A 19,093-nucleotide genomic window follows, 5' to 3' on the forward strand; every position below is an offset into this window, starting at 1 on the left:
GATGTCGATTAGTTCGATTATGAACTAACCGCCTTCATGGGATTCTAATGGATTTATCGATGTAGATTAGTAACGAGATTGTTTGATTGATTTTGTGACGTACGTTGATTTCTTTGCATGAGCCGTGCTTATTCTTCTTAGAAGCGTAGCTAACTTCTAAGTTGTTTGTTAATTCTTTCTGAAGCGAGAGTGGATGATTGAATTTAGAACTATGCCATGTAAACATAGGATTATGTGAATGAAACATAATTTGTGGTAGACTTGAACTATTTTTATCACCCTGTGTAATCACGATAGACGACCTGTTATTAAACCTCTCTGCTTACACTACCGCTATAGAGATATAGGGTATGAGCTTTGTTGGTGTCCATGAGATTTCTGTCTTAATTGTGGGTTTTGATTGGTATGATATGTGTGCAACGAGAGTTGGCATGTATTACTTTCGTGTTGTCTGATTAGGATCAACAGTCACATGTTAATCAGTAATTTCAATTCTAGATGAATTCGATAATGAAGTTAGAATCCCATGTGTTTTCCTATTCTGAATTTGATTAGTAAATTTAGTTATTAGTATAAAAGAACCCATCCTTGTTAATTGTCTTGGCAGTGAAAATTATTCATACATTGTTGCATAGGTGCGTATTCTTAATTCACCAGTCTCTGTGGGAACGAACAAATATATTACTTGTGATCACGTGCGCTTGCGTGTAGATTTTTGCGAACAATAGGTGCTGATGTCAACTTCTTTTTCAAAATTTCAAATGCTTCCAAGCACTCCTCATCAAATTTGAATGGAATGTCTTTCTCTAACAGATTGCAAAGAGGTTTGGAAATTTTTGAGAAGTCTTTGATGAACCTCCGATAGAAACCTGCATGACCAAGGAAGCTTCGGATGCCCTTAACCGAGAGTGGTGGAGGGAGATTTTTAATTGTTTCCACTTTTGCTTTATCAACTTCCAGTCCCTTGGCAGATACTTTATGTCCCAATATGATTCCTTCTTGCACCATGAAATGGCATTTTTCCCAATTGAGAATCAGATTAGTCTCCACACAGCGCTTAAGAACCATTCTCAGATTCGTGAGGCATTCGTCATAAGATGTTCCAAATACAGAAAAATCGTCCATGAATACCTCCACATTGATGCCGATCATCTCTGAGAATATTGCCATCATGCACCTTTGAAAAGTGGCTGGTGCACCGCATAAGCCAAAAGGTACTCTTCGGAATGCAAATGTACCATAAGGGCATATAAAGGTTGTCTTTTCTTGATCCTCCGGAGAAATAGCAATCTGATTATAGCCAGAATACCCATCCAACAGGCAATAGAATTCATGACCAGCCAACCTGTCAAGCATCTGATCAATAAAAGGCAGAGGGAAGTGATCTTTCCTTGTAGCTTTATTTAGCTTTCTGTAGTCCATGCAAATCCTCCAACCAGTGACAGTTTTAGTTGAGATGAGTTCCCCTTTTTCGTTGGCTACTACTGTCATGCCTCCTTTCTTAGGCACACATTGTACTGGACTCACCCATGAGCTATCTGAAATTGGATATATGATACCTGCATCGAGCCATTTAAGAATCTCTTTCTTTACAACTTCCTTCATGATAGGATTTAACCTTCTCTGTTGTTCCACTGACGGTTTGCTTCCTTCTTCAATGAGAATTTTGTGTTGACAAAAAGATGGGCTGATTCCCTTGATATCAGCTATAGTCCAACCAATTGTTGTTTTGAATTCCCTTAGCACCCTCAAAAGTTTTTCCTCGTCCTCACCTGACAAGTTAGCTGCAATAATAACAGGAAGAGTAGAACCTTCACCAAGAAAAGCATACCTCAAGTGATCCGGTAACGGTTTAAGTTCAAGTTTAGGTGCTTCGATCACTGATGGTTGTAATGGTTTATGATCTTCCTTTTGTTCCTCCAAGCCAAGAGATTCGACAGGTGGTTCAAAATTCCTTCGCCAAGGTGATGAGTTAAGATGATGGATTTCTTCCAATTCTTCTTCATTGTCCAATTCCTCATCATTGGTAAGGATTGCTTCCAATACATCATTCTGTAAAACCCGCTGGCTATTAGCTTCTGCCGTAGTATCAAGTACATCCATACTGAAACAAGATTCCTCATCAGTTGGTAATTTCATTGCATTGAATACGTTGAACGTGACCGTCTGATCTTGTATTTTCATTTTAAGTTCCCCTTTTTGGACATCGATCAAAGTTTGCCCGGTGGCTAAGAAGGGTCTACCCAAGATGATAGGAATTCTTTTGTCTTCTTCAAAATCAAGAATCACGAAGTCGGCTGGAAATATTAATTTATCAACCTTGACCAGCACATCTTCAATTATACCCCTCGGATATGTGATCGAACGATCAGCCAGCTGTAAAGACATGTTTGTCGGCTTGAGCTCTGGCAGGCCAAGTTGTGTGAAGATCGATAGAGGCATCAGATTGATGCTAGCTCCCAAGTCGCACAAACACTTATCAAAAGAGAACTTCCCAATAGTGCAAGGGATAGTAAAGCTTCCCGGGTCTTTCAGCTTAGGTGGTAATTTTTGTTGAAGCACAGCACTACATTCCTCCGTTAAAGCTACTGTCTCTAACTCCTCTAGCTTTAGCTTTTTTGACAGAATACCCTTCATGAACTTGGCATAGCTAGGCATTTGCTCGAGTGCTTCAGCAAACGGAATGTTGATGTGAAGCTTTTTGAAAACTTCAAGGAATTTACCAAATTGCTTATCCAGCTGCTGTTTTTTTAACCTCCTAGGAAACGGAGGTGGTGGATATAATGGCTTTGATACCGGAGCAACTGCAGGGATAGCCTTGTCCAATTCAACAGTAGGTTTTATGCCAATTGTATTCGACGGAAGTTCTGCTGGAATTTCTTGCGGTTCATCATCCTGATCTTGTACTAACGTTGAGGTTGGCCCTGTTGTAGTTTTTCCAGATCTCAGCGTAATGGATTGGATTTGCTCTTTAGGGTCCCTCTTACGTGGTACCTCTGTATCACTAGGGAGATTCCCCTGTGGTCTGCTTAATAAAGCATTAGCTAACTGACCGACTTGTGTCTCCAAGGCTTTTAAAGTTACTGCCTGACTCTTGTACATGAGTCTTAGCTCTTCCATGTCAGACCTTTCGTTAGCTGATTGCCCATGATTCTGAAATCCCGGAGGGTGATATGGCTGTTTAGGTGCATACTGTTGTGAAGTTCCAGCCTGACTATACTGTTTAGGTCCCTGTTGAAATCCTTGTTGAGGTTGATTATAACCCTGATTATTACTCCAGCTGAAATTCGGATGATTTCGGTTGTTAGGATGGTAAGTAGCTGGAGCAGGCTGTTGACCTCTCTGAAAATTGCTCACAAATTGTGCTGATTCACTAGAAATGGCACATTAATCAGTAGAGTGAGTACCAGCACATAATTCGCAAATTGAGATTGGCTGTTGAATTCCTTGGTGAGCCAGAGAATCGACTTTCATCGTGAGAGCTTTAAGTTGAGCAGCAATATCTGTAGACGTGTCAAGGTCAAGAATTCCGGCTACCTTCCCTTGAGTAAGTATTTGAGTAGGGTTCTGATATTCATTAGCAGCCATCATTTCAATAAGATCATAAGCTTCTTCATAACTTTTAGCCCATAGCGCACCTCCAGAAGCAGCATCAAGCATAGGTCTGGATTGAGGTCCAAGACCATTATAGAAACTGTTTATTTGCATCCAATCCGGCATGCCATGATGGGGACACTTCCTTAGCATCTCCTTATATCGCTCCCAGGCTTCACAGAATGTTTCTCCTGATTGTTGAGAGAATTGAGATAGAGCATTTTGTAGTGCAGCAGTCTTTGCCATGGGGAAGAATTTAGTGAGAAATTTTTGAGCTAGATCTTCCCATGTAGTAATCGAACCAGATGGTAAAGAATGTAACCATCCCTTAGCCTTATCTCTCAGTGAAAATGGGAAAAGCCTTAGCTTCACAGCATCATCAGAGACGTCATTAAATTTGAAAGTGTCACAGATCTCTATAAAATTACGTATATGCATATTAGGGTCTTCAGTAGGAGAACCCCCATACTGTACCGAGTTCTGGACCATTTGAATAGTTCCTGGTTTGATTTCAAAGGCTTTGGCTGCGATTGCAGGCCTGACAATGCTTGACTGGATATCATCAATCTTTGGCATAGAGAAATCCTTCAATGCCTTACTGTCTGGTTGTGCTTCAGGTTCCGTCATTGTTTCAGAATCAGAAGAAGAAGAAGATGAATCAATTGCTTCCTTACGAGCTCTAGAACGTGTGAGCATAAACGCGACCCAAGTACCTGAAATAAAGAAAAGAAGAAAAGTGAGAAGAGAATAGAATCCTAGTCAGTGAATTTTAATGCACACTGATGACAAGTACATAAACTAATTAATTAACACCGAGTCCCCGGCAGCGGCGCCAAAAACTTGTTCGCAAAAATCTACACGCAAGCGCACGTGATCACAAGTAATATATTAAGTTCGATCCCACAGAGACTGGTGAATTAAGAATACGCACCTATGCAACAATGTATGAGTAATGTTCACTGCCAAGACAATTAACAAGGATGTGTTCTTTTATACTAATAATTAAATTTACTAATCAAATTCAGAATAGGAAAACACATGGGATTCTAACTTCATTATCGAATTCATCTAGAATTGAAATTACTGATTAACATGCGACTGTTGATCCTAATCAGACAACACGAAAGTAATACATGCCAACTCTCGTTGCACACATATCCTACCAATCAAAATCCGCAATTAAGACAGAAATTTCATGGACACCAACAAAGCTCAGACCCTATATCTCTATAGCGGTAGTGTAAGCAGAGAGGTTTAATAGCAGGTCGTCTATCGTGATTACACAGGGTGATAAAAATAGTTCAAGTCTACCACAAATTATGCTTCATTCACATAATCCTATGTTTACATGGCATAGTTCTAAATTCAATCATCCACTCTCGCTTCAGAAAGAATTAACAAACAACTTAGAAGTTAGCTACGCTCCTAAGAAGAATAAGCACGGCTCATGCAAAGAATTCAACGTACGTCGCAACATCAAGCAACTAATATTCGTTACTAGACTACATCGATAAATCCATTAGAATCCCATGAAGGCGGTTAGTTCATAATCGAACTAATCGACATCATGGGTTCTAATGAAAGCATGATAAATAACAGACAAGAATTAATATGAATAAAAATGCTTGAATTAATAATAAAGATCACAACGTTACAGAATTGATGTTCACGATCTCGCTCGAAACTGTCACTTCCTCGCGCAGAACGATCTACTACAAAACTGATAATGTGCTTGAAAAATTAAACTAACTATGATATTGTTCTCTCTACTAAAACTACTTGGAGGCTAGGGTTTTACACATGAGAAGTTAAAATAAATTGACCAAGTCAACCGGGCCTCGACCGCTGCTAAAATCCGTCAGAAAAGCTGTAAAAATCGGCCCGGAACACTTCTGCTGGGCGCAGCCGCGCTAAACTAGCGCAGGCGCGCTAGTGGACTGTGAGGTAGCGCGGGCGCGCTAGGCACTAGCGCGGGCGCGCTAGTGTCTGCCCCCGGATGGCCAACTTCTCCAATTCTGCTCGTTCTCGCGTGCATGTCCTTCCTCGCTCTAGTACCACTTCCGTAGGTGATCACGGTTGCATTTAGCACATGCAACAAGCCCTTTAAACCCCTAGATAGCTCTAGTGGACGAGTGTGTTCTCGTGAGGGTTTGTAGAAGATGTACCCACAAAATCCCAAGTCGCGATGAATCCACAATTCTCTATTCTTGCAGATAATGCACCAAAAACAACCTAAAATGATAGAAAATCACTTCATCACCTCAACTCGTGACATGCACAGAAAAACACTAAAAACACATCAAAAGACACTAAACACTTAAGTACAACCAACCAATTTAAGTGGAAATGAAGGCCTATAAGTGTGTATAAATACCACTTATCACACCCCCAAACTTAAACTGATGCTTGTCCTCAAGCGTCAACGACACTTTACAATAATACAATGCAATGCATGAATGCAACTACGTGATGAATGAGTAAACTATGAAGTAATTGCCTTGCCAATTATAATGCCTCAGATTGTGCTAATGTTCTCGAATTTCACTTCTCTCGCTACCAAGTCAATTACTCTTCTATTTACAAGTGTGGAGTGCCAATGTGTGCAAGCATGCTCTTTTACTGAGACAAGACAAAAACTACTACTCCCACAGAATCCCAATCAAGAATCGTAAAAGTTTAAAACTAACGCCCCGTCACTCAAGTCCAACTAAAAACCAAGGTCCCAAAGAATGTCCACACCCTTCTATTTTATTCACTATCTATATTTTTTTTAATTATTGGTGATTCATTGCTCGGTCTAAGGTCAGAGCGCTTCGCAGTGTAAATGCGTTACGAACACCACAAGACTTCACACACCAATTATTCACTTTATTCTAGTGGTTTATTTAACTGTGCAATGGTTGAGATCCCTAAAGATTTATGCACTAGTACCCATGTAGCGAGCGTTGAGTCAACAATCCCAAACCACGAAGGGCTTTAGGTTGTTAGGCACAAAGTCCCCTCAGACTTAATTACTCGAGTACTAATGAGCTCAACCTAGTTAATTCTACCACTTATTTTTCTAGTGAATTTATTTACTACTATTTCTTTTTTTTTTCTTTTTTCTAGAAAGGTATATCTACTCCTCAGTTCCCCCAAACTTAAGATTTACAGATCTAAGCTGAAGGGTGTTCAATTCAATCCTAGAATTCATGGAATTTCGTCTAAATCCTATCTCAAGAACATATGTGAATTACAATTTCCAACACAAGCAATTTCCAAGTACTAACCTAGCATTGCAATTGAAACTACTAATCAAGAACTACGCACATAACTCATCATAGGCAATTAACTTGGCTTAACTTCATAATTCATGCAAATGCTCGTGATACTACTACGACAATTACCACTAAACATGTAAAATAAAATAAAATAAAAAATATGAGAAAAATAGAAAAACATGAGAAAAAAAAAACGTGAATAACATGAACTAACTAACACATGCAATGATAACATAATATATGCTCTTCCTTAGATTACCACCCCCAAACTTAAAATTTTCAATGTCCCCATTGAAAGTGATAAAAAGGCTAGAGCACCCACATACCTACTCGGAGTCCGAGTCCTCCCCCTCCTCTGCTGGAGGTGAATCAGGTGGAGGATACTGCATCCCTGCTCCGAATACTGGCCACTGAACTGTGACCCCCTGTGCCTGGAAAGCAGTACCAAGAGCTTGTGTCAGATCAAATGCAAACCTCTGGTGGATGTCATGCATGGTGTCCATCCGTCTCGCTAATCGGCGATAATGAACATCTCCCATCGGTTCGGAGCTTCATTATTGACTAGATTGAAGTTGGAAACAACTTGTAGCTTCATTCCAGGCTCTCTTGAAGTTAAAAACAACATGTGCCTTCATTTTCGGTTGTTTGAAATTGGAATCAACTTGTAGTTTCATTCTTGACTCGTTTGAGCCCGGATGTGACGACTTAGAATTTTCTGCAATTATTTATTAATTGTTATTAATTTTCGAAAAGAGCTGGAATAAAATTTTATATTTTATTCTAATTGTTGTATTTTCAAAAACAATTATATGAGTTATTGCAATTATGTGAATGATTGTATTATTTGAAAATTTGGTGAGATTTAAATATGTGATTAAATGTTTATGTGCAATTTTAATTATTTACTTTTGATGTGAGCTGTGGATTTATAGTTTTGAATTATTTTATTTTCTTTTGATTTCAAAATCAATAATTATTTTGATTTGAGCCCAAAAGTTTTGTCGGATTAAAACTACCAAAATATTCTAGTTTTGATATTTTTATATTTTGTCGGATTCAAAAGTATTTGAATTTTTGCAAATGATTATTTTAATTATTTGCAATTTAAAATTTATTTTGAGTACTATTCGTGAAAGTAGAGAAAGACTTTGAAAATATTCTTTTTGCAAATATTGTGTATTCAGGGTATTTAGAATTTTTGTAAAATTTTATTTTTAAATCTGTGAATAGATTTTGGATCCCTGAATTCTTATATATTATTAAAAATAGTATTAATTCGAGATGTGCTAGTTAAGAGTTTTTATACATATAAAATAAACTTTCTTAAAAATAATATATCTGTTATGTTTATAAATAAGTGAGGTGTACATGTGTAGTAGACTAGTAGTACACGCTGCAGTTGCGTTGGGGAATAAAAGAAAAGAAAACAGAGTAATCTAAGAGACTGTAATTAGTTTTGGGGCGGTCGAAAGAAAAAGAGCAGAGGCGGCTTAATCAGGGTTCTTCACTTTCTTCTTTTATTCTCAATCGATTGCTTCCCGGTGGTAAAGATTAAGTCTGTGTGTTCGTATACGTGTATATACACACGTCTGTGCGTGTGTTTGTGTTGTTGCGTGAACCACAGATGGGGGCTGGTGGTGTTTGGATTGTATTGAATCGGAGGTGGTGTCGAGGTTTTTATAGTCGGCGATAGGTGGCTTCAGGGTCGCGGCGACGCTGCCAAATTCGGAGATGTGGGTTTGGCAGAAATTGTAGTCATCGGGCGGAGGTGAGAGTCCATGGCTGAAGAGGGTGCACGAGGGGAGAAAGACGTGGTGGTGGATGGTTTGTTAGTCCCCGGGATTGGTTGTAGTTGAGATTACAGAGGCTGCAGAGCGGAGTTGAAAGCTGGGTGAATTCGATTATGGTGGGTGGGCTGGGCTCGATGGATTATAGTGATGGTTTGTGAAATTACAGGCGATAGTATGTGTTTGAGTTGAAAGTGAAACAGGGATAGTTAGTCCAAAGAAGAGAGTCAGTGACAGTGAGAGATTGGTGAGGGTTATGATTCTGATTGGGTTGAAATCTGCTGGTGTTTGTAGTTGTTAAATGAACAGGGAAAGGCTGGGAATTGTGTGGTGATTAAAGGAGAAAGGAGGGCTGGTGGCTGGTGTTGTGTTCGGTGATTATATTGTTGTGTTGCAGCGCTGATCGTGGGGTTATAGAGAGGGCTGAAGCGAAGATTGGGTGATGGATGAAGGTTATGATGATTTGAGGTCGGAAGTTTATGAGGGAAGGGAGATGGATCAAGTCTTGAATTCAGGTGTAGGTGTTGTTTGTGTATATGAGCTGGAGTTAAGGACAAAAGGGGTCGGGGAAGCCAAATTACAGGTCTGGTAGTTGTAGTAAAGGTGGGGGATAGTCGTGTGAGGTTGCAATATCAACGATAGAAGATATAAACTTTTAAATTCAGTTTGCTGTTCTGTTTTTGGAGTACTGTTTCGGAGAAGTTTTATTTTGATTGGGTGATCGACCATTGAATGGAAGTTGTAGTTTATGATTCCTAGTTTATTTGGCCGCTGATTTTGCATCAATCGGAGTAACGAGCCAGGAGTTATGTCAGTTTTAGTATAGGTTGTCAATAACCTACGGAATTACTAAACACTGAACTTTGGAGCAATGTTTCACCTAGCTAAACACCTTAATTCGATTTGAAATTTTCAGAGATGATAGTGTACTGAGTATAGAAGATCCCAGAGGTGGTTTCATGTCAAAATGACAATCCTACGATTTACAGTGAATTTTGGAGCGTGGCTGTGACAATGATAAAAAAAATTTCTGCTTTGACTCGCTGAGATAAATTTGAGTACCATCTTTGAGCGAGTATTTGAACTAGCTATACTAATTGGTTTAAGCTGAAATTTTGAGGATAGCAAGATATTATGTCAGAGGTTAAAATGGAAAAAGGTTTCATGTGAAGATGATTAGTTATGGAATTTTGAAAAATACTAGAAAATAGAGCATTGAAATGGAGATCTTGTTGTTGATTTTTGAAGAGTGCGACCCCGGGATAGTCCACTTCACTTTGAGGATTAAATTGATATGTTGAGGATTAATTCTCTAGTTCGAGGAATTATTTTTATTTCAAGAATTAGTTTTCTACTATGAGGATTTATTGTATATTTAATTGAAATAGCAGAATAAAGTAGACTATTTTGTGCAGAGATTGCTGTGTTATTGATTTGAGGTTTGCTCAATTTTAAAATACACGGTGTCCAAAATTATAGTATTTTATTAATTAGTTTGATGAGATTCCGAGCTGATTATGTGATTGGATTACAAGTGGACTTGTAATTCAGATTTGGATAATATACATGGTTGTGTTTTAATGTGATTAGTTGTTTGTATATGATCATATATAAGATTATATACATGATTTACTAGAGTATATTTATATTGATATAAATATCAGAGCATGTAAATTATGTGTTACGTGCCAAGGTGATTACTTGTTCAACTGTCTGATACTATGTGTATATATTATTTGTATATATTATATGATTATATTACGAAGGGTAGTAATATAATTTTGATTCTGCGAATTGACGACTTTCTGGATTGCTTTCAACTGAAATATTATACTGCTTTGATATATAGTCTCTCGAGACGCGTGCATCAACGATTGTCAGAAGCAAGCAAATAGCGTGGCAAGGCAAGTCAGAATTATTTTGATAAGGCGATATTGTGCCGTAAGATAGTCCAATAGATTATAGTCATTTCAGAATTAGCGATTGAGGCCAATCTAGGAATCTCGAGTAGGTGACTGTGTGTCACCTGTTTCTGTCAAAGGCAAGTATTTCTATTCTTCTGTTATTTATTAAGAGCAAGTGATTTTATTCCACAACCTTTAATTATTGCCAATGCAATTATTATATTCTGGACTTCAATTCATAGATTATCATATGCTTGGAATTTAACTGTTGTTCGATATTCCATATACCATACAGATACTCAAATAATGATTGAATTCAATACATTCCAATGATTGAATTCACTACATTCTAGTAATCATTCTACTAGAATTCTCGAATTACTTCTAAGATAGATAGTGGAAAACTATGCTATCCAGATATACTCCAAACAGTACCGAGTTGAAATTCATAATTAGCAAATAACTAACTATTCTAGTTATGTTGCCATCAGTTGATATGATTACTCCGGACCATGTGAAATGGCGAGTTTGTTGATCGAGAGAGTTGAGTGATTCAACTCCCTAAGAAAAATAAAACATTTTTTTTTGCGTAAGAGGCCGGGACGGCGGTCCAGTGAAGGGCTATTTGGGTATTATTGAAATATGATAATACTTTGCTGCCAAAGGCCAATGTGTTGCCTTATATTTGGTACCTGTGAATTAGGACATGCTTCTACGAAGTGTGATCCCGTACTATTACACGTGCTGATTAGCTGTGATAGTACACCCGTCAGTGGAAGTTTCAATCAAAATTTATGATTTGATTACTTAAGCTAATATTGCTTTTGTTTTCCATTGGATACTACTGTTTCTTATCTCTTTACTTCCAGAAGGATAGCACTTATTAATGCTTTACATTTAAGCATTTTATATATATATTGTTGAGCCGTCTAGTTGCTCATTCTTCCTTGTTGTTGCTGTGCTAATCTTTGAGTTACAACTGTTATGATTCACTTCAAAAGTTTGCTTTATTTCAAATACTCTGATTTCATTCAAAAGAAATTATATCTTGTGGCTCTTGCCTTTCTTATTATCTTGCTGAGCATTTTCGCTCACTCTTGCTATTATTTCTAACCCTTTCAGCTAGGGATTGAGATGTCACCTGTATAAGCTGCGCGTAAGATTGATGCTAGGCGAGATTGCCAGGGAGATGTTTACAAGAGTAGTTCTGGTTAGAATTGATTTATTTCAGTCCAGTTGTAAATAGATTTATTTATTTGGTTATCAGTTATTCTTCTTATCGAAGTTTAGATGATAATGTAGTTTAAGTTTGTAATAAGATTTAGGATTTTGGTTTCTAATTTCAATGCTGTAACCTATTAGCGATCCTATTTTTAGGGGGTCAAAGTGATTTGATTTAAATCTCTTTTAAAATTTTCCAGATTTTCAAATATCTGTTTTACCTTCTTCCGCAAATACAGGTTTTCAATTGTTTTTGTTTTAGTGGCACCAAATCCAGACCCCCGGATTTGAGGGCTGTCACAGTTGGTATCAGAGCTATAGGTTATAAGTTATTGAAATCAGAATGTAGAGTGTGATAGGATTTTGTTTAGTGGAACCTCATATAGAGGTAAGTCAAGACTATTGGTTATAGTCTTTGTTGATGGAACTGAGACTGAGTTTGGAGTAATGATTCTGAGTAATCATTTTGGGTATATCCTAGTTTCCATATCTAGAGCTAGTGAGTTTGGATCTCAAGAGAAACAGTAGTACACCTTTAGTTGCCAATCTCTCAGAGCTTGATGTTGACTTTCTGACTAACCATTGCCAGCTAGACTTGTGGAGAAACCTATCTAGTCTAGAATGTTCCTTGTCATCTCTACCACTTTTGAGTGTTTGTTCGAGGGTCATCTATTGTTTCTATAGAGACATATAAAATAAGTATGAGAATTGTTGGGTCAGAGTAAGAAAGGTATATAGTTCTCGGTTTGAGAGCTTATATAGATTTCGTGTTAAAATACTAGATATAGTGCTATGAGCAGGCTAGAACGTCAACGCTCTACAATGTTGATTGTATAAAGTTGAAGATGGCTTCTTATCGTGTCAAGCTGGATAGGACTTTTTACTAAAGTAGATAGCGGTGGTGGAATCTTTGGAGTCGTGTACGAATCGGCCAGAATATTAGAACATCGAGAAGAACTGCTAGAATCGAAACGAGCCAGAGGAATCAGTCAAGAAGTCATCTGTGAAAATCTTGGTAATACCTTCCTCATTCGTTGATTATATTGATTATTTTTCTCCTTAGTGAATTGTTTTGATATCTTTTTCATAGAGGTATTTGATGAAGTATCAGTTTCTCTTTTGCGTAAGTTATCAAATGATGCTTATGGTTATTGTATCTTTTTTTGACTATTCTTTTCATCGAACCTAGCACTTTTGAAATCTATCGATTTTGACATCTTTTCATAGAGATTTTTATTAGAAATTATATCTTCTCTCTCATGAGTTATAGAATGATACTTTTGCTTACAATATCATTATCAATTATTCTTTTCATCGGAATTAGTACCTTTGCTATGTATTCATTTCTGAACCTAGAATGTCTCATTCATCAAAAGACAATCATTGTTAGTTGATTTCTGAACTTCTCTCATATTTTTTTTACTCTAACTGAGATGAACAACCCTACTTATAGGGGACACAAGGACTATCTGTCTGTGATAGAAGTTTGATGGGACGCCATCACTTGTGTGTTGTGCATTACAAGAAGGCTAAATACCTTTAGTAGTATCTTTGTTAAGATACGCAACATTAAGTTCTCTTGATCATATTGATCTCTCAGTATTTCCTTATTTCAAATCAGTTTTGCTTTGCGAACTGATATAGCTAACATTTGCTTTGATTGCCAATCAATTCTGAGGGTATGCCAGTCAAGTTTGAACGAGCTAATACGGCCAGTACACTTCAATATTTTGTATACAAAAACAGATCACGATGCGACTTGCAAGAAAAAGTATGCTCTCATTCTTTCTTCGCGGATTCCGAGGACGGAATCCTTATAAGGGGGGAAGTCTGTGACGACTTAGAATTTTCTGCAATTATTTATTAATTGTTATTAATTTTCGAAAAGAGCTGGAATAAAATTTTATATTTTATTCTAATTGTTGTATTTTCAAAAACAATTATATGAGTTATTGCAATTATGTGAATGATTGTATTATTTGAAAATTTGGTGAGATTTAAATATGTGATTAAATGTTTATGTGCAATTTTAATTATTTACTTTTGATGTGAGCTGTGGATTTATAGTTTTGAATTATTTTATTTTCTTTTGATTTCAAAATCAATAATTATTTTGATTTGAGCCCAAAAGTTGTCGGATTAAAACTACCAAAATATTCTAGTTTTGATATTTTTATATTTTGTCGGATTCAAAAGTATTTGAATTTTTGCAAATGATTATTTTAATTATTTGCAATTTAAAATTTATTTTGAGTACTATTCGTGAAAGTAGAGAAAGACTTTGAAAATATTCTTTTTGCAAATATTGTGTATTCAGGGTATTTAGAATTTTTGTAAAATTTTATTTTTAAATCTGTGAATAGATTTTGGATCCCTGAATTCTTATATATTATTAAAAATAGTATTAATTCGAGATGTGCTAGTTAAGAGTTTTTATACATATAAAATAAACTTTCTTAAAAATAATATATCTGTTATGTTTATAAATAAGTGAGGTGTACATGTGTAGTAGACTAGTAGTACACGCTGCAGTTGCGTTGGGGAATAAAAGAAAAGAAAACAGAGTAATCTAAGAGACTGTAATTAGTTTTGGGGCGGTCGAAAGAAAAAGAGCAGAGGCGGCTTAATCAGGGTTCTTCACTTTCTTCTTTTATTCTCAATCGATTGCTTCCCGGTGGTAAAGATTAAGTCTGTGTGTTCGTATACGTGTATATACACACGTCTGTGCGTGTGTTTGTGTTGTTGCGTGAACCACAGATGGGGGCTGGTGGTGTTTGGATTGTATTGAATCGGAGGTGGTGTCGAGGTTTTTATAGTCGGCGATAGGTGGCTTCAGGGTCGCGGCGACGCTGCCAGATTCGGAGATGTGGGTTTGGCAGAAATTGTAGTCATCGGGCGGAGGTGAGAGTCCATGGCTGAAGAGGGTGCACGAGGGGAGAAAGACGTGGTGGTGGATGGTTTGTTAGTCCCCGGGATTGGTTGTAGTTGAGATGAGATTACAGAGGCTGCAGAGCGGAGTTGAAAGCTGGGTGAATTCGATTATGGTGGGTGGGCTGGGCTCGATGGATTATAGTGATGGTTTGTGAAATTACAGGCGATAGTATGTGTTTGAGTTGAAAGTGAAACAGGGATAGTTAGTCCAAAGAAGAGAGTCAGTGACAGTGAGAGATTGGTGAGGGTTATGATTCTGATTGGGTTGAAATCTGCTGGTGTTTGTAGTTGTTAAATGAACAGGGAAAGGCTGGGAATTGTGTGGTGATTAAAGGAGAAAGGAGGGCTGGTGGCTGGTGTTGTGTTCGGTGATTATATTGTTGTGTTGCAGCGCTGATCGTGGGGTTATAGAGAGGGCTGAAGCGAAGATTGGGTGATGGATGAAGGTTATGATGATTTGAGGTCGGAAGTTTATGAGGGAAGGGAGATGGATCAAGTCTTGAATTCAGGTGTAGGTGTTGTTTGTGTATATGAGCTGGAGTTAAGGACAAAAGGGGTCGGGGAAGCCAAATTACAGGTCTGGTAGTTGTAGTAAAGGTGGGGGATAGTCGTGTGAGGTTGCAATATCAACGATAGAAGATATAAACTTTTAAATTCAGTTTGCTGTTCTGTTTTTGGAGTACTGTTTCGGAGAAGTTTTATTTTGATTGGGTGATCGACCATTGAATGGAAGTTGTAGTTTATGATTCCTAGTTTATTTGGCCGCTAATTTTGCATCAATCGGAGTAACGAGCCAGGAGTTATGTCAGTTTTAGTATAGGTTGTCAATAACCTACGGAATTACTAAACACTGAACTTTGGAGCAATGTTTCACCTAGCTAAACACCTTAATTCGATTTGAAATTTTCAGAGATGATAGTGTACTGAGTATAGAAGATCCCAGAGGTGGTTTCATGTCAAAATGACAATCCTACGATTTACAGTGAATTTTGGAGCGTGGCTGTGACAATGATAAATAAAATTTCTGCTTTGACTCGCTGAGATAAATTTGAGTACCATCTTTGAGCGAGTATTTGAACTAGCTATACTAATTGGTTTAAGCTGAAATTTTGAGGATAGCAAGATATTATGTCAGAGGTTAAAATGGAAAAAGGTTTCATGTGAAGATGATTAGTTATGGAATTTTGAAAAATACTAGAAAATAGAGCATTGAAATGGAGATCTTGTTGTTGATTTTTGAAGAGTGCGACCCCGGGATAGTCCACTTCACTTTGAGGATTAAATTGATATGTTGAGGATTAATTCTCTAGTTCGAGGAATTATTTTTATTTCAAGAATTAGTTTTCTACTATGAGGATTTATTGTATATTTAATTGAAATAGCAGAATAAAGTAGACTATTTTGTGCAGAGATTGTTGTGTTATTGATTTGAGGTTTGCTCAATTTTAAAATACACGGTGTCCAAAATTATAGTTTTTATTAATTAGTTTGATGAGATTCCGAGCTGATTATGTGATTGGATTACAAGTGGACTTGTAATTCAGATTTGGATAATATACATGGTTGTGTTTTAATGTGATTAGTTGTTTGTATATGATCATATATAAGATTATATACATGATTTACTAGAGTATATTTATATTGATATAAATATCAGAGCATGTAAATTATGTGTTACGTGCCAAGGTGATTACTTGTTCAACTGTCTGATACTATGTGTATATATTATTTGTATATATTATATGATTATATTACGAAGGGTAGTAATATAATTTTGATTCTGCGAATTGACGACTTTCTGGATTGCTTTCAACTGAAATATTATACTGCTTTGATATATAGTCTCTCGAGATGCGTGCATCAACGATTGTCAGAAGCAAGCAAATAGCGTGGCAAGGCAAGTCAGAATTATTTTGATAAGGCGATATTGTGCCGTAAGATAGTCCAATAGATTATAGTCATTTCAGAATTAGCGATTGAGGCCAATCTAGGAATCTCGAGTAGGTGACTGTGTGTCACCTGTTTCTGTCAAAGGCAAGTATTTCTATTCTTCTGTTATTTATTAAGAGCAAGTGATTTTATTCCACAACCTTTAATTATTGCCAATGCAATTATTATATTCTGGACTTCAATTCATAGAATATCATATGCTTGGAATTTAACTGTTGTTCGATATTCCATATACCATACAGATACTCAAATAATGATTGAATTCAATACATTCCAATGATTGAATTCACTACATTCTAGTAATCATTCTACTAGAATTCTCGAATTACTTCTAAGATAGATAGTGGAAAACTATGCTATCCAGATATACTCCAAACAGTACCGAGTTGAAATTCATAATTAGCAAATAACTAACTATTCTAGTTATGTTGCCATCAGTTGATATGATTACTCCGGACCATGTGAAATGGCGAGTTTGTTGATCGAGAGAGTTGAGTGATTCAACTCCCTAAGAAAAATAAAACATTTTTTTTTTGCGTAAGAGGCCGGGACGGCGGTCCAGTGAAGGGCTATTTGGGTATTATTGAAATATGATAATACTTTGCTGCCAAAGGCCAATGTGTTGCCTTATATTTGGTACCTGTGAATTAGGACATGCTTCTACGAAGTGTGATCCCGTACTATTACACGTGCTGATCAGCTGTGATAGTACACCCGTCAGTGGAAGTTTCAATCAAAATTTATGATTTGATTACTTAAGCTAATATTGCTTTTGTTTTCCATTGGATACTACTGTTTCTTATCTCTTTACTTCCAGAAGGATAGCACTTATTAATGCTTTACATTTAAGCATTTTATATATATATTGTTGAGCCTTCTAGTTGCTCATTCTTCCTTGTTGCTGTGCTAATCTTTGAGTTACAACTGTTATGATTTACTTCAAAAGTTTGCTTTATTTCAAATACTCTGATTTCATTCAAAAGAAATTATATCTTGTGGCTCTTGCCTTTCTTATTATCTTGCTGAGCATTTTCGCTCACTCTTGCTATTATTTCTAACCCTTTCAGCTAGGGATTGAGATGTCACCTGTATAAGCTGCGCGTAAGATTGATGCTAGGCGAGATTGCCAGGGAGATGTTTACAAGAGTAGTTCTGGTTAGAATTGATTTATTTCAGTCCAGTTGTAAATAGATTTATTTATTTGGTTATCAGTTATTCTTCTTATCGAAGTTTAGATGATAATGTAGTTTAAGTTTGTAATAAGATTTAGGATTTTGGTTTCTAATTTCAATGCTGTAACCTATTAGCGATCCTGTTTTTAGGGGGTCAAAGTGATTTGATTTAAATCTCTTTTAAAATTTTACAGATTTTCAAATATCTGTTTTACCTTCTTCCGCAAATACAGGTTTTCAATTGTTTTTGTTTTAGTGGCACCAAATCCAGACCCCCGGATTTGAGGGCTGTCACACCGGAAATAACTTGTAGCTTCATTATTGGTAGATTGAAGTTGGAAACAACTTGTAGCTTCATTCCAGACTCGTTTGAAGTTAAAACCAACTTTTAGCTTCATTCTAGACTCGTTTGAAGTTAAAAACAACTTGTAGCTTCATTTTCGGTTGTTCGAAATTTTAATCAACTTGTAGTTGCATTCTTGACTCGTCTGAGCCCGGAAACAACTTGTAGCTTCATTATTGACTAGATTGAAGTTAGAAACAACTTGTAGCTTCATTCCAGACTCGTTTGAAGTTAAAAACAACTTGTGGCTTCATTTTCGGTTGTTTGAAATTGTAATCAACTTGTAGATTCATTCTTGACTCGTTTGAGCCCGGAAACAACTTGTAGCTTCATTATTGACTTTGAAGTTGGAAACAACTTGTAGCTTCATTCCAGACTCGTTTGAAGTTAAAAACAACTTGTAGCTTCATTTTCGGTTGTTCGAAATTTTAATCAACTTGTAGTTGCATTCTTGACTCGTCTGAGCCCGGAAACAACTTGTAGCTTCATTATTGGTAGATTGAAGTTGGAAACAACTTTTAGCTTCATTCCAGACTCGTTTGAAGCTAAAAACAACTTGTGGCTTCATTTTCGGTTGTTTGAAATTGTAATCAACTTGTACTTTCATTCTTGACTCGTTTGAGCCCGGAAACAACTTGTAGCTTCATTATTGACTAGATTGAAGTTGGAAACAACTTGTAGCTTCATCCAGACTCGTTTGAAGTTAAAAACAACATGTAGCTTCATTTTCGGTTGTTTGAAATTGTAATCAACTTGTAGTTTCATTCTTGCCTCGTTTGAGCCCGGAAACAACTTGTAGCTTCATTATTGACTAGATTGAAGTTGGAAACAACTTGTAGCTTCATTCCAGACTCGTTTGAAGTTGAAAACAACTTGCACATTCATTTTCGGTTGTTTAAAATTAGAATCAACTTGTAATTGCATTCTTGAC

At 36.8% G+C, this 19,093-nt stretch overlaps 1 non-coding gene across 1 annotated transcript; it reads left to right on the plus strand.

Moving 5' to 3' along the window:
- The first annotated feature begins 3,718 nt into the window (after positions 1-3,718).
- Positions 3,719-3,825, plus strand: LOC135150941 (small nucleolar RNA R71). Its single transcript, XR_010289401.1, has one exon. It is a non-coding gene; the product is annotated as a small nucleolar RNA R71 (small nucleolar RNA).
- The last annotated feature ends 15,268 nt before the right edge of the window (positions 3,826-19,093 follow it).

Source organism: Daucus carota, chromosome 2, assembly GCF_001625215.2.
Source record: "Daucus carota subsp. sativus chromosome 2, DH1 v3.0, whole genome shotgun sequence".
Taxonomy (NCBI): Eukaryota; Viridiplantae; Streptophyta; class Magnoliopsida; order Apiales; family Apiaceae; genus Daucus; species Daucus carota.